The sequence below is a fragment of the Oryzias latipes genome, chromosome 12 (assembly GCF_053564925.1).
Source record: "Oryzias latipes strain Hd-rR chromosome 12, Olatipes_Hd-rR_3.1".
NCBI lineage: Eukaryota > Metazoa > Chordata > Actinopteri > Beloniformes > Adrianichthyidae > Oryzias > Oryzias latipes.
The window spans coordinates 22,057,692-22,070,331 of NC_136248.1; the positions used below are offsets into that span (position 1 = coordinate 22,057,692).

General features: G+C 38.4%; 1 long non-coding RNA gene across 1 annotated transcript; it reads left to right on the forward strand.

Annotated features, from left to right (window-relative positions):
- Positions 1 to 10,227: 10,227 nt before the first annotated feature.
- Positions 10,228 to 10,520, forward strand: LOC144996662 (uncharacterized). Its single transcript, XR_013659538.1, has 2 exons — positions 10,228 to 10,274; positions 10,389 to 10,520. It is a non-coding gene; the product is annotated as an uncharacterized LOC144996662 (long non-coding RNA).
- The last annotated feature ends 2,120 nt before the right edge of the window (positions 10,521 to 12,640 follow it).

Below are 12,640 nucleotides of genomic sequence, written 5' to 3' on the forward strand. Positions count from 1 at the left end.
GAACAGGAGTTCCTCATGGTTTTAAACTTCAGTTCAAGTCAGTGCTTCAGGTAAGGAACTGAATATATTTCATTAGCTTTCACTGATGTCAGGTTGCAGCTTACACTTTCAATTTGCTGTTTGATGTGCATTAGCACAGACTAACACAAAAAAAAGTCTCCCCTTCCCGGCTGCAATTTGTCTCACACTTGTACTTTGACTCAGTTTGAAGCATAGTCCAAATAAAAATGCAGCTTATGTTTCTATCTCTTCCTGTGTCAAATAGATGCTATATAAGCTTTTTGTTTGTTTGTTTGTTTTAAAAGAAGCATTTTACATTGTCTTGCAAACTGTGCAAAGTTCGCCTGTATGGCATTTTCATTTCCAAACATATTCAGACCTGAGGCACCCTGTGAGAATGCCAACTGCCATGCAAAAATGTTGCATCAGTTGGGTTAAAAGAAAAATCATCCCTGTAAAGTTAATTTATTGTGTAGCATCAAGCAAAATATCATCATCTGCCAACCAGAACAACTAGCACTCTCTGCCATGTTTTGCTCACCTAAACTTCATTATCTGGTGCCACGGGCTGAATTTCCAGTTCAGTGGTTCAATTTACAGCAAGCATATTCCTCCAAAATTAATAAATAGTCAGACTCCTCCCATGACATTGATTTGGCGCTGATTTTATTTATTTATTTTATATTAATTTTCACAAACTTTATAGTAAAAATACTTAGCTGTTGAAAAAAATGTATTTATATTGGTAGTTTCCAGTTTGAAACTGAAACTTAAACTTCAGATTTGAAACTTAAACTTTGTAAGATTCTGTCAAGATTTCGTTAGAGACAAAGAAAGACAAATTCTTGGAATTGAAAAGTAAAAGTTATGTGTTTCCTAAAAAGCATGGTTTACATCCCTGAACTGTTTCGAAAACTGAACACAACACTATTGAAGAATTTACATTCCAATGCAAATAAAAACTTTGAGGAATAATAAAAATACTGTGACATACAGTAAGCTGACTCTTTATCAATTAATTCATCTTCTAATCCTGCTCTATCCCTTCTGGGGTCAAAGGGTTGCTGGAGCCAAATCCCCAACCGATGTTCAGTGAAGGTGGGCCACACCCTGGATGGGTTGTAAGTTTGTCGCTGGGCAAATGTCAAAACGTTGTGCTTTTCGTCAGTATTGATAAAACTAGTTTTATGACCGTTTATCAGGCTTGCATTAAGTATTATACTTCCCTGATTGTATTCTTTGAGTGTTTTAGCAATTCAAATACTTAAAATTGCTAATTTATGGAGCTTGCACATGAAAGATAGAGTACAAGGGTTAAGTAGCAAATGTCCGAACGGCGGGCCTGTCAGTGTTGTTGCTAACTGCTGCAGCAGTCTGACAAACCTGAGCTGGCAGTGGCAGATGGAAAGAGGAGCTCACTTTCAAGATACATTAAGACGAAATTGCGAAATTGCTTCAAAGGCCAAACAGAAAAAACATGGAGTTAAAAATTCTGCAAATTTTTCAATAAAAGTATTTATTGGTAAGAAGGAGTTAGAAAAGTTTCTATATTAGTGTAGTTTTAAACCAACCAAGTATAACACAAAATCACTTTTTACTTTGGGATGGATCTTTACCAGAAGGTGTTTCAAAATATATCAAATTGCAATTGTTAATTTAATTCTTAAGGGATTTACTTTTGCAATGCACCGTGGGTTGACTTAATTGTAGTCACAGTTCAGAAGAGTACCACAGCAAACACCACCGCTTTGCAAACCCATAAATCTTGTGCAACTGCATTTGTGTCACTTTTTGTGGGGGAAAAGCCAGAATATCATTATTGAATCTTGATTCCTACTGATTCACATTTGACATAAATGCCCTTTGATCCATGCAATCTATGCTTCCCACACTCCAAAATGAAAGTTTCACTCAGAAAAACCCCAAGGGTGCATAGGTTCTGCATCCTAGAACAAGGGCTTTAAGCTGGCTCTGCAGAGCACACAGTCACGATTGAGTGGTTTTTCTTGGATCAATAATTTCGGCCTGTGCGGTATCAAGGACAACAACAGATCCTGAAATTTCAACCATCCTTCTTCAACACCTGGAACAAACTCCCGCCCGGAGACGGGGGTCCCACGGTTAAACGATAGACACGATGAACAGTCACGACTGAGCCCTGCTCCCAGAGAGTCAAGGCAACGGTAATAAAACAAGTTCTCATTAGTCACCCTTTCCCTATTCTGCTATCTTGTCCAGAGTTTCTCTGCCTGCACAGGCTCAGAGTATATTCACATCTCACATGCATGTCCATGCTGGCCTTCTGACATATTAATTTTGAAATTGAAGAATGCAAATATGCAAATTTGATCTGCTCCCACAGACAAATATAGAATATACATTAAGAGGCGGTATCATATTCACACTTATGTAGCATCTGCTTTGGTTTTACTTTGGCTGATGCCTCTGACAGTCTGGTTTAAATGATTTTATGTAAGCGGCGTGGGAGGTTTACATATTATCAAACTGCCTTCATGGCCTGCAGTTCGTGTGGCTGCTTGTTTATTTGTTTATCCCTTGCTATTACTGTAATTAGGTCTTTGTACTGGAAGCCACAGCAGTCGTAACAAGAGCTCAGAACAGCATGTGAAGACAGAATCATGGTAAATAGGACAAAAGCAAAATGGACTATGTGTACAGCATGCTCTCTGAAGAGAAATAAGTCAGGGCCCTGGCAGCAGTGAATGCTGTAATTGCTCCCTTCAAAGAGCCCCTGCCTCACCAGGACATAATGGAATGACCTTTTTATGATTGTAAACCTCTATTAGTGTTGAACCGTGGTGGTCAGAGCCATGGCCCTTCTTCCTTATGTTCCAGGCTGCTACCACTCTAATTATCTCATTCACATGTTTTTACTAAATCATAATTTTCTCATTTGTTTTGCTCAAGGGCCAGCAATCAGGGAAGTTGATGGGAGCTGACTTGTCAGTCCGAGCCCTTCCAATATTTTGCTATCAAGCAAGTTACCTGACCGTCCACCTCACCATCTGGTTGCTCTTTGAAGAAGTGACAACTTTCTGACATGCTTGCTTTCAATTACTAGTTTGCCATGAAGCTGATTTTGTAATATAATCAAGAATGCAGATTTATAGTACCTCTGTCTAAGTGCTCAGTACATCCCTGCAGATTAAGGATTAAGTAAATGTCCCAAAATGTCAAATTAGTGGGAATTGAATTAATTTACTTTTAGTTTAAGTAGGCATGACATAACAGTACTAAAGGCAAGCGTGCAAAAAGGGAGACAAACAAGGCAAAGTGACAACAAGAAAAAACAATGATTCTGCTAATATACTTATTTATTACATCCATCAAAATATATTTAACATTTATCTTTAACATTATGTATGGCATCAAAAGACAATTGGCACTAGCAATTGTCCAGGACAAGATTTCAACTTCAGATTCTGAACAAGCTTGTGCCCCAAATGCCACTCAAAGCCTTCTGCTCCAACTGCTCAGCAACCTTTTGCTCCATGCAGCAACCAACGATCTGCTTTAGGAGGGCCATTCAGCTGTCACCACTGTCTGACACGGAACGGACACTGACTACAAACATACAACCACGCCAACGCATGCCCACAATGCATGCCCACCTCATGTAAGACTTTACTGCTAGAATTTTTATTTTTTATTTATTTTTACATTTTTTTAATTTTAGTGCTGGATAAGCTCGTAATAGCCACGAGCTGGCCCAAGCCAGAATGAGCCAGGGTCTTATTGTGTTGGTCCCAAGCTCAGATAAATACAGAGAGTTGTGTAAGGAAGGGCATCAGACTTAAAATCTTCGCCCAACCAAAGATATTGGTAGTGCACACTTCTTTTTTTTTCCACCCTGTGGGGCTTAAACAGGTTTGTTTGAAAATATAAATAAAAAAGTTTTAAATAATTTAAGTCACTTTCATGGGCTTATTTCATAGTGTTACATTTCTCACTGGAGCATGTTACAACTCACCCAGATCATTTTACTTTGTGTGTTTGAGCTCAAGCCTTATATTTTGTATTTGTGTTACAGATGCAAACTCTAGATCATTTATTAGCAGACCCTAAGCTAGTTTGTGTAGAAATGGAAAACACTGGGTTAAATGAGCTTCAAGTTAGAGACAGAAATGTAAAATTGTTGACGGTCCCCGACCTTCCCCACTTATGAATAGAACTTGAAGCATTTAATGGTAATAAAATAGCATAGCTCAGCTAATTGTTCTGTTTTGAATAATGTTATTAAATTAAATTACATTAATCATAGCCCCACAGTTGACCCTGACATAGCAAAGTAGCCATCCGACAGCGACCAGCAGCTCTGCTGCCATGATGAGCCAGTGTTCTTTGCTCACTGTCAACCCCCTCACTGCAGCCAATGCAGACTCAATATACCAAAGCCACACAGCTTTCAACTTTGCCAACACACTTTGGACTACACACAACACCAGATGCCGCAGAAAAACAGCTAAATCCATTCTACGGTGCGGTTAGCTAGAGCAGAACTGAAAAGGACGATTTGCCAAAAAATCTAAGACTTGTTTTCCAAGCCCAGATGAAACCTGTTTTATGTTAGAAGTCTCAAATAGAGTTGTGTCTACAATTGTTTCATGACAACTGTGTAGACAATTATGTTGCAGACAAAATAGTGACAAAATTTAAACCGTCATGGTTAACTCATTTTTTTTTCCGTTCAGACAGAATTATGTCACAAAAAATTAATGATGATCTTCCTTAAGTTCCACAAGAAATGTTTAAAATTTTATCTGGTATTAATAAAAATGTAAAAATTTTCTTCAACTATACATTTTTTTCTGTTAGTTGCGCTAAAAGTACAAAAGCTGTAGAAATGTCATCAAAAAGTGTAGTATTGAATCAGATCTGCACAGATCACAGGAGGAATCCCAGTTGAAGGGGATTCTTTAATAAAAAAAATGTTTTCTTCTTTTATTTAGCTTTTGAAAGTATTATGCAATACCTTGTGATTAGCTTCTAATTACAGGGGTTAGTTGCCTGAAGATGTGTTTCTAAACCGTACCCTTCCCCGCTCCCAGTTCCCCTGCTTATTAAACAGTCAGTCAACTCCCTCCAGGATGAGTCCAGCTGGTGTGTCACTTTGAGCCAGGAAAAAAAAAAAATGGTGGGGTGGGGCCAGCTCAGATTTTAAAGCCAGAAATGTGCAAAAAATATCAATAACAGGTCCTAAAGTCTTTCCCACTGCAACTCTTCCAAATACAGCAGCGAAATGGGGACACTGTCACATCTGCTTTCGGCTCACAATATTTTAGGACAACTTTAGCAAACCAGACTGACAAGAGAAGTTGGGGGGGAGGGGGGTATGGATTTAAATGGACAGATTTCCACTTAACACATGACTGAGAATGTGAGAACAATCTCATCACACATTCTGTGTTTACCATAAAAGCTGTTGGAGGAAACGTGGGCTTCGTTTCTGCTTTTCTGTTCTTGGTTTTCTATTTTGATTTCGTGTCTATGAAGACTCTCGTTTATCCAGTTAGATTCCATCATAGTAATAGCTTTAAAGGTTGTCATCTTGGTTTTTAAAGTTGAAGAAGTTTCACCTCTTATCCAAAAGGCTTTGTCAATTCTGAAAAAGCTGGTAAAAGAGCTGGTTTATATGCGCTCATGGGGGAGGAGTCAGACCTGAATGGATGGATAGATGGATGGAAGAATAAACCCAAGACCACCATTCTTATTAAGAGAAGGTCTATCTTTCTTGACAAAGATGACTTCTTTCACTCCTCGCTCAAACCATCCTTTCTCTCTGGCTAACATTCGGACTTCACTGTCCTCGAACAAGTGGTTTGTGGCTTCCAGGTGGAGGTGTACTGAAGACTCAGGTCCACTTGAGTTGGCTCTGCGATGTTGGTAAAGCCGATTGTGTAGAGGTTGTTTGGTTTCTCCTATGTATTGGTCATTGCAGTTCTCTTTGCAGTGATTAGAGTATACAACGTTGCTCTGTTTGTAGCTGGGAATTTTGTCCTCAGGATGAACCAGATTTTGTCTGAGAGTATTAGCAGGTTTGAGATGAACTGGGATGATATGTTGTCTGAAAATCCTTTTTAGTTTTTCAGACAGGCCTGAGATAAAAGGAATTGAAATTCTGTTCCCTTTAGGCTCTTGTTCTTTCTTGTCTTCTACACAAGCGGCTTTACCAACATCGCAGAGCCAACTCAAGTGCGCCTGACTCTGCAGAACACCTCCACCTGAAAGCCACAAACGACTCGTTCGAGGATAGTGAAGTCCAAATTTTAGCCAGAGAGAAAGGATGGTTTGAGCGAGGTGAAATGTCTTCAACTTTAAAAACCAAGTCCAGATGACAACCTTCAAACCTAATACTATGATTTTGGTTTTGAGTCTTTGTGCTTTATTCCTTTTTTTTTTTTTTTTTTGCTTTGGGAAGAAAGGACGAAAAAAAGATTGAACATACTTATTGACAATGTAGACCGTCATCCATTTTTCTCAGGATTGGTAATTCATCATTTGTTTGTTCCATGCTTAAGTCATGTCATTGTTTTAGTTTTTTTTTTGTCTTTGCTCTTTTGTTTCCAATCTGTTTCCTGTCTTTTTTCCTCCACCAGTTTCTTCTTGCTGACTCGAGGAGAAAATATCTTACACACAAAAAATATACTATTGATTTATTCATTCTTCCCTTTGGGTGGTTTGTGACTCATATGTAAGTCATTTCTGTCTGGGCAAACCTGTGAAACACAGACACTTTCCATTTGGATCCACAGATCACAGCACAAAGTGCACTTTTAAAAACAACAGTAATGTGATGACTTTCATACCATCATCCTTCACACCACAGGAAATGAGGGTTTGATGAATTTATAAGCTTCCCTTAAACACTCCTGTCTTTTTGTCCCTCGTTGGAAACTAAAAGCTTTAAAGCTCCACTCTTATGTCATCACCCAACATGTTTAAACCCAACATGTTTAAAACACAATTTTCATTGGAGTGTGTTTTTAAAAATTTCACAGTTGACAGATTATTGTTTCTCATTCAATGAATGAGAAAAAAAAAAATTCTTTCTTAGCAGGATGGATCAATCTAAACTACGTTACTTGCTCATTCTTTGACACCTAAATGGCCCAGATCTAATGAGTTTAGCTGTATCTTGGTAATTGTATACACCAAAAACTGTTTTATTTTTGTTTTAATCCATTGCATGATCATTATTGCATGATCAATTGTGGAACATGTAAACAGAACTCAATGAGTCAGGGAGAGAAGAAAAAATGAATAAAATAAGTGATAAAACTGTCTCACACAGAACTCCCAGGAAGCAGGAACTGCAGCATTCAGTGAGGAAATGAGTGAAAAAAACAAAACTCACACCTTGAGAAAAGTCAGTTAACTCACTCCATCAGCACCCTCAAAACTACTTTGAGCTTGTTAGCTGGTTTATAGGGCATGCACTCATGCAGGGTTGAATTACAGAGTAACTACGTTCTACTGTGTGTGAATTCTTTTTTGAAACTTTTTTGAGAAAAAGAAGAAAAAATATCTTGAATTTCGACGGCTTGTGTACCTTCATGTCTCGCCGTCTCCAATCTCCATACGCACGACGTCTTCTATTTTACAGCTGCTGCTTATGTGCACTCAACGGGTTTAATCCAAATAGCATGGCATCCCTCCGTAGCACCAGTCACCCCTCTATTTTCAGAAGGTTACGTGAGCTGCATTGATGTTGAATCCCCCAGACGCTGCCTAAGGTTTCTTATTCACAAGGTATGGGGTCTTTAAGTACTCATCTATCAGAAAATCAGTGCTCTAAAACCGGTTCTAATTGTGCTCAGACTCTCAGGTGGCCAGCGCCAAAGCTGCACCAGATTAAGTATGTATGACCAGCCCATTACATTCCAATCCATTGTTTTTAGTGTTGTGTTGCCTCGGTGAACACGATCATTTACTCCTACTGTGACTTTCAGTCTCCTCCCTTATAACTTACTTGGGCCGCCACTTCTTTCCTTGCCCCCCCCCTTTGTATGAATCCCGAAATGTCATGAACTTCATCAATCTCAGTCACTCTCCTGGACATGCTAGTTTGTCATGGATTCCTCTGAGTAAGTAAAGAGACGGACAGTAGACACTGTTGCTTACGGCAACACAGTTCACATTAGGTATTTTGAGTGAAGTCATTGGGTGTCTCTTTCTATGTGCTTGCCATGAGAGCTTTCAAGTGCACTCGGAGAGGTCAGCAGTTACAGTTTTTCTCAGTCGCTTTAGTACAATTCTCAGATCAGAATTGAAGTTTGCAAATACATGTGTGCATTTCTCAAAACTATTTGTGCAAACAGCAAAACACTATGGATTTCTTGCAAAAGCCTGTAACTTGCTCAAAATCTTTAGTTCATCTCTTAAAACTAAGTCTTTATGTCATTGAACATGTCAGTGCCATCAGAATGTCAAGGCCTTGTGTCATTGTCTACGAACAAGACAGTCAAATTACTTAGTCATGTTGTCAATATAACTGTGTACTTTAGAGGGAGGTTCTGATGTAAACTATGGCTAAAGTTTTGATGACAATTATTGTAAAATGTAAGTTACACCTTTTTTGTTTGATTGCAAGAGACTGGACAAGATTCCCATTTACACTTTTATTGTTCATATTGTAATTTTTTGACAGACCATGTCATACCAACATAGAAAAAAACACTGCAAACAGTAACACAAAGGAAAAAAAAAGATAGGACAATGTTCTGTACAACAGTACAGGCAGTGCAGTAGGGATTGGTGTGGTCTTCCTACACCTCTTGTCGTTCCTGTATGTTAGGCCACAAATTCTCATCCACATCACAGCGAATATCCCCTCTTGCAATGCAGCCAAATATGTTTGTCACATTATGACAACTTGGTCAACCATTTTGCCGTTAATGACTTATACGATGAACTAATGACTGGGTGTTTTGAGGAGTAAGACTATTGCACAGTGAACTATAGAATACATTTTGATCAACATGACATAAACAATTGATAATGTAGCAAAGAGCAGAATATTGCACATAATCATTTGCATGGATGTGCCAAAGCAATTGCAACTTGTTCAAAGAAGTGAGAACCTGCTTATATGATGTGCACAAGTGACATCATGATGTGAAGATTGAACAAATAGTTTTGGGAATTTCATTCTGATCTGAGAATTGTACGGAGCCCGTGTCCTGACATTAAGATATAAAAATATATCTTGTTCCCACAGATTAATATCTTGTTCCCACAGGTTATTATGTCGTTCGCACGAAATACTATTCCGTTCCCACAAGATACTATTCCGTTCCCACAAGATACTATTGCGTTCCCTCAAAATACTATTCCGTTCCCTCGAAATGATTAACTCGTGCGAACGCAATAATTATGTCGTTCGAACGCAATAATTAATCCGTTCGAACGCAATAATTATTCATGTCATAAGTCATTCACGCGGATATGCTCTCTGTACGCCGGCAAAACTAAGCCGCTTTCAGCGGTAACTTCCGTGTCTCTGTGACCCATATTCGTTCAAAAAAGGAACATGAAGAACAAAAATGATCACTTTATTACCGTCTCAATGAATATAAGAAAAATATCAAAAGATTTATGATAACTAGGCTGCTTTGTCATACGATAACTCCTGCTAGGCTACTACTAGCGCCGCCGCAGAGCTCTCTGATGTATGCCGGCATTTGGACAACTGGCTGGTCTGTTGTCAGACAGCTGATATTGTAGTTTAGGGTCGAATAGGAATAATAATATTCAGGACTTGTCTTTTATTAACTTTAGCAGTCAGTATCTTTACATTCGAAGGCTATTAGGCTACATGCTAACTGACTAGCCGATCATTTCCTGTTATTAATTTACGTCATAGATTTACAGCAGATACCTTCACATTTCTGTCTGTGTGTGTCTCATTACATTGCATTGAAGACACGGAGGATGTTTAGAGAACAGATTTATTTATTTCAAAAAGCACAAAAGCATCCATCGTATTCACGTTCATTCACATGATGATCTGGTACGCCCTCAGTCATCTTGCTGCAAAAGCCGCTTCCTGCCGCTACTTCCGTGTCTCTGTGAGCATTCAATAGGGGTAAAAATAAAAGCAAGAATGGTCGATCTGTTATTTTCTCGCTGAAAATCTGAAAAATTTTCCCTGTGACCAAGGTCTTACAACAAGACCAATGATTGGCCAGTGTTTGGCAGCAAAGCACGCTGGGAAACGTGACGTACTGCTATTGTTGTTATGCTACAAGCTAAAGGTAAGTGCTTTAGGCGAAGCAGCCAGTTTAATATGATATTTTTCAGATTTTCATCGAGAAAATAACAGATCGACCATTCTTGCTTTTATTTTTACCCCTATTGAATGCTCATAGAGACACGGAAGTAGCGGCAGGAAGCGGCTTTTGCAGCAAGATGACTGAGGGCGTACCAGATCATCATGTGAATGAACGTGAATACGATGGATGCTTTTGTGCTTTTTGAAATAAATAAATCTGTTCTCTAAACATCCTCCGTGTCTTCAATGCAATGTAATGAGACACACACAGACAGAAATGTGAAGGTATCTGCTGTAAATCTGTGACGTAAATTAATAACAGGAAATGATCGGCTAGTCAGTTAGCATGTAGCCTAATAGCCATCGAATGTAAAGATACTGACTGCTAAAGTTAATAAAAGACAAGTCCTGAATATTATTATTCCTATTCGACCCTAAACTACAATATCAGCTGTCTGACAACAGACCAGCCAGTTGCCCAAATGCCGGCATACATCAGAGAGCTCTGCGGCGGCGCTAGTAGTAGCCTAGCAGGAGCTATCGTATGACAAAGCAGCCTAGTTATCATAAATCTTTTGATATTTTTCTTATATTCATTGAGACGGTAATAAAGTGATCATTTTTGTTTTTCATGTTCCTTTTTTGAACGAATATGGGTCACAGAGACACGGAAGTTACCGCTGAAAGCGGCTTAGTTTTGCCGGCGTACAGAGAGCATATCCGCGTGAATGACTTATGACATGAATAATTATTGCGTTTGAACGGATTGATTATTGCGTTCGAACGACATAATTATTGCGTTCGCACGAGTTAATCATTTCGAGGGAACGGAATAGTATTTTGAGGGAACGCAATAGTATCTTGTGGGAACGGAATAGTATTTTGTGGGAACGGAATAGTATTTCGTGCGAACGACATAATAACCTGTGGGAACAAGATATTAATCTGTGGGAACAAGATATATTTTTATATCTTAATGTCAGGACACGGGCTCCGTAGAATTGTTCTAAACCGACTAAGAAAAACTATAAACGGGCAGAAAAATCAATGAACAGTAATTATAACAAATGTTTGCCAAATGGATCTAAAGGTCTACAGGATTACACCAGCAACAATTTACTTTTTTTTTAAGATAGACAAATTTAAAAAAAACCTTTACAACATGTGATCGATTTTTGATGGTAAAGGTACAGTGGCCCTGAAGAGCAAATCATATCATCAAATCACTCGACGTGAAAACAGAATGAAGATCACAATCAAAAAACCAAAACAAAAATTTATAAAAAACATTTCTTTCTTGGAAATCAAAACCAAATTCTAGAGACTAAAGCAAAACAAAAAATGTCACAAAAGTACTTTCCAAAAACCAAAATGAAATGTTAGAAGGCTTGTATTATGTAAAATCAACTTTTTGGAGCTTTTAAGTCTATTATAATGTTATTTCCTCAAAAGAATAACAACCGCATAGCAGTTTTTTGATCCAATTGCGTTTTTCTTTAAAACCCTGCTCTCTAAGCACCAGGCCCTGCTAATCCATGAAAACAAGCAGGTTATCACTTTGTGATGTAACAAAGTGGGGAACAGCCCCTTCCAGGAAGTGTTGCCATCACCACCACAAGGCAAACGCACCACACCCACTTTCTCTGCAGAGCTAGTGGTGATCAGTTTCTTTTATATGCACAATATGCCCATCTATCTTTGCAAAAGTTTGGATGTTGTTTGTTTTCGTGGATGAAAACAAATAGTGCCTTAGAGATCAAGTCGCTTTTCTTCTGTGTTGGAAAATGAACTCCCAAAAATAACTTATATTTCATAGAAATAATCATTTTTTAGTGTGCCGAAGGTAATAAATTGTCATATATATGGGTATAGTTTACTCTGAAAGGCTGAAGAAAAGCATGATATTGGCCCTTTAAAAAATGAAACAAATAAGAAACTGCACTAGGTAGATATCAGTTGACATCACTGATTAGAAGAAGAGATTAAGTTTTGAAGTGGCTGGTGCCAAAAGAAATATAAAGAAATATCTTCTGTTGGAAGAAATTGAAGATACTGTAAATTATTTTTATTTACAAATCATTAACTCTTTTTATGTTTTCTTCCTTTGGAATTGTTTTTTTTTTTTCGAATTATATTTTGTTTTTTGGAACTTTGCCTCCAGTTGTGTGTTGTTGTTGTTTTTTTAATTATTATTATTATTATTTGTTTTACGGGAGCCGGTTTAGCTCGTGCTGGCTTGCGGCGCCTTCCGTCCGTGAAACCAGGGTTCGACTCCGGGCTGCTCCCTGTTCCCTTCTCTACTTCTGTGCCGGTCCCAAGCCCGGTTGCTTTGAGAAGGTTGCGTCAGGA